We start from the raw sequence: 3899 nt of genomic DNA on the forward strand, positions 1-3899 counted from the left end.
TTACTCCCACAAAGAAGCTATAGAAGCAGCATCTGGCTGAGGCTGGCTCCCCACCAGGTCCTCCACAGATGTGCTGCTGCCCTCTGTCCCCCATGCAGCAGACCCAGGCCCCAAGGTGCTGGAGCGTGGCTACTCATGGATCTAGTTCAAGATCCTCTCCAAGTTCTTCAGGGCTGCCTGTACTCGCCCTTTGCCAGGGCCTGTTTGGTCTGAAGATCATCCACAGTCTTCTCCAGTAGTTCAGGGTGCACAGAGTGAGGTTTGGACTTATCAAGGGCCCTATTTAGTTTCTCCTCCAGCTGTCGCATTCAGCCTATGGCAGCGTCCTACCTGGCTGCAGTCTCCTGATGAGCCAGCTCTCTCCTCCTCTTGGCCTGTTCCACCTCCAAGATTCACCGTCTCCTGCCAAGAGGAGTGGAACTGCCCCTGGTCATCCTCCAGAAGCACTGCTTGGCCAGGGAGAGGGTCTCTTTGGCAACAGGGAGCACTTCTGTGGCCCTCTGGAAACCCCATGTGGCTGCTGAGCTTCCAGCTGAGCCAGCCTCCCAGTGTGGCTTCGAGTTCTCCCTGGGTTGGCCAATTTTCTTCAGCAGTTTCATTCAGTTTCAATGTTGCCTCAACCAGAACAGAGCAAAACTTGTGACAGCATCCTCAAGTTCAGCCTCCCATCTGTTGACGGCATTCGTGGATTCATGTAAGTGCTCAAGTTCTCCCTGGATCCGGGGGTCCACCTCTTCCTCCTCTTCCAGTCCCTGCTCCATTCCCTTCTCCTCCCCCTCTTCCACGCTCCCTCCTTCTTGCCCATCAGGTGGCAGGAGCTCCTCCAGCTCCTCCAAGAAGCTCTGCTTCAATGCCCTGTCCACAGCTAGTGTTCTAGTGTTTCTTTCTGAACCATGTGACATTGAGGTAGGTGTCTCCCAGAAGAACAGACAGAGGGTACATCTTCACCTTACTGGTTTAGGACAAGGCCAAAGGACTTGCTCAGATCAATAGAACTCAGTGACGGGTGTGATATAAGCAGGCGCCAGACCTGGCCTGGCATGCCACACCCTTCCTTTTATGCTTCTGTCATTTGCCATGAGAAGAACATGCTCTGATGGATCCAGAAAGAGGAGACCCACAAGGGAAATCTAAACCCAGCTGGCCGCCTGGACCAAGTTTAGCCAAGACCAAGAGAAAGGCAAAGCCCACCTGCAAAGTCACAAAATGTCTATTCTAGAAGCCACTGAGATGTTGAGGTTGTTGGCTACTCCATGAAATTGACAATACAGCCCTCGGGATCACAGGGGATAATCAGAGGTATGTTCCTGGACTGGACTGTCTTGACAGGAGCTGTGACATCAGCACAGGGGGCTCAGCACCATTACCCCACTCTCCTCGTCTCCCTTGCAGGTGACTCTCTGACTGATCCCAGTTAGAAGTCAAGAGCAAAGGAGGTACTAATGGGGTTAGGAAAGCTCACACTCACCCTCAAGGACCCAGAGTAGGATGCAGAGGTGTGGTCAGAGGGTACAGATGGGCAAATGGAATTTTCCCAGCACAATTAAGAAGGTAGAGAGAAACTTGGGGCTCTTGGGCCAGTAACACCCCTTTGGATGTGTTCTTCCCAAATGTTTATTTCCTCAGTGTTCCTGGTGTTACCACGTTCAGGCCTATGCTTGGGAACATTGGGGGAATGGAGTTCAGTGGAGTTAGCCAGAATGGTCTCTTGAACAATCCTACAATTATTTTGTAACCAAGTTACAGACTTTTTAATTGCAGTGGAAAATATCATGCTTGTTATGGACTGAGTATCTGTGTCCTCCCATAAAACTAGTATGCGGAAGCCCCAATGCCCTGCTAGTGATGAGGTCATGAGGATCAGGGCCTCATGAGGAGGATTAGGAACCCCAAAGAGCTCTCCAGCCCTCTTTGTGCTGTTGGAGGATGCAAGGAGAAATGGGGATTCTGAAACTTAAAAGACAGCTCTCACCAGAATCCACATCCTGGCATCTTGATGGCAGACTTCCAGGTTCCCAAACTGTGAGAAATAAAGTCCTATTGTTGACAGGCTTCCCATTCTATTGTATTTTGTTGGAGTCTGTACCCAAGTTAGACAGTGCTGATCCATACTGTTCCCCTCTATGTAAATCCACACAATTCTCCAGGCACACAAACTGAAAAGTAATCAATCTGATTCTTCACGTAAAAAGCAAGCATTTCCCATGTCAATAAATAGAGAAAGATCATTGATCTCCCTATCTACAAAAGGATTTCATGAGTATGAATGCTCTGTAACTTATATGATCTTCTATTATTGAATATTTGGGTTGATCGCAATTTTGCTATTAAGGATCATTTTGCTTCTTAACATCCTTCATTTCCTTAAGATGTAATCCCAAAGGTTAGTGCCTGATTTACAATGATAGTAGAATAAATTGTGGTGATGAAAACAAATGCATTAACTTGGATTGGAGTCACACCTCATCTCAAAGCCACACATTGCAATCCATCCCCCCTGGGCAGGCCTGGAGGAGAATGGAGAGGTGCAGGTGGTGAGGGTATGAAAAGACAGTTGGGCAAAGAGGAGGAGCTGATTGGGTGCTGTGCCCTGGCAGACTCTTTGGAATGGGATTGAGTCCTGAAGGACGTGAAGAGAGGGTCAGAAGATGATGGTCACTTAATGACCACTTATCAGTATGGCAGTCTCAAGCAGAGCTGCTCCTGGACCCTGATAGAAAAATGTGGTACAGAACTGGAGAGAGAGGGAAAGCCCTTCTCACATGCAGCAGGTAGGAATGCTTTGGCTACAAGTAATGGAAAACAGTCTAAGCAAATAAAGGTTTGTTATGCCATCTACATCTGGAGGCTGACATTAGGGGACAGCATTATGACTTTCATGGACCTTAGGCACTTTTTTCTTTGTAGGGATCTTCCTCCACAAAATATTAAAATCATATTTTATAAGTATGTTGGTGTATGGGAGAGCATATTCAGATTAGATAGTGAATTATTTTCTGTGACCAAAGAATCCAGAGGTGGAATTACTGGATCATATTCTTCTATTTTTAATTTTTTTGAGGAACCTCCATACTATTTTCTGTAGTGGCTGCATCAACTCACTTCCCACCCACCATGGGAGGCTAGGCAGTGCGTGGCAAGGTCAGAGTCCCTTCAGGAGAGCCCCTGCCAGGGTGAGTGTGGAGCTGTGAGAGTGAAGGGACCTTGTTATAGCAGGGAAGAGCTGGCAGACAAAGCATTTTACCCAAACAAAAAGAACTGCCAGATGTCCCGTTATCCTCTCCCCATTAGTGAGCCTCAAGGAATCCAATTCTAGACAGTAAGGAATTCTTTTTCATTCTTCTGGTCATGGGAACCTAATCTACCCCCTTTCAATCCCATTGCCTACTGATCTTAAGTTTAGGAAAGAAAGGGGATCTCTTGAGTAGGCACAGATGACAGAACCACAGCTGAGGGGTGGGGCCTTTGCACCACTTGTTCCTCAGGTACACTGATAAGGTCACATTTTCATATTCAGGAATTTGGGACCAAAGGATAGCTTTGAGCTCTTGTGGGGCTACAGGATTGGGTGAGCCTTGCTTGTTCCAACAAAGCAATAACAAAATGAACACCTCAGTGAAAACTGATGTCCAGTGTAGCTGATCATTGTTGTCCACTTAAATTACTCTGCCCAGATTCTTACCCAATCTCCATTAATGCCCCTAAGTACGTAGACCATGTATCAGCACATCTGTTGAAGAAGCTCTTATTTAGTACCTCTGTGTATGCAAACCAGGGCTGCCATCATATACTTCAGAGAAGGCATCTCTTCTGATTAAATGAAGGTGAAGAGGGAAACAAGAACATATCTTCCTTCCCAGTGTTTCCTTTATTCTTTTTATGAAAAGGAAATTTATTTC

The 3899-nt window shown here is 46.9% G+C and overlaps 1 pseudogene; it reads right to left on the minus strand.

Annotated features, from left to right (window-relative positions):
- On the minus strand, window positions 1-902 carry LOC144368269 (SH3 domain-binding protein 5 pseudogene; annotated as a pseudogene).
- Between the last annotated feature and the right edge of the window lie 2997 nt (window positions 903-3899).

This window comes from Ictidomys tridecemlineatus, chromosome 2 (genome assembly GCF_052094955.1).
Source record: "Ictidomys tridecemlineatus isolate mIctTri1 chromosome 2, mIctTri1.hap1, whole genome shotgun sequence".
NCBI classification, from domain to species: Eukaryota; Metazoa; Chordata; class Mammalia; order Rodentia; family Sciuridae; genus Ictidomys; species Ictidomys tridecemlineatus.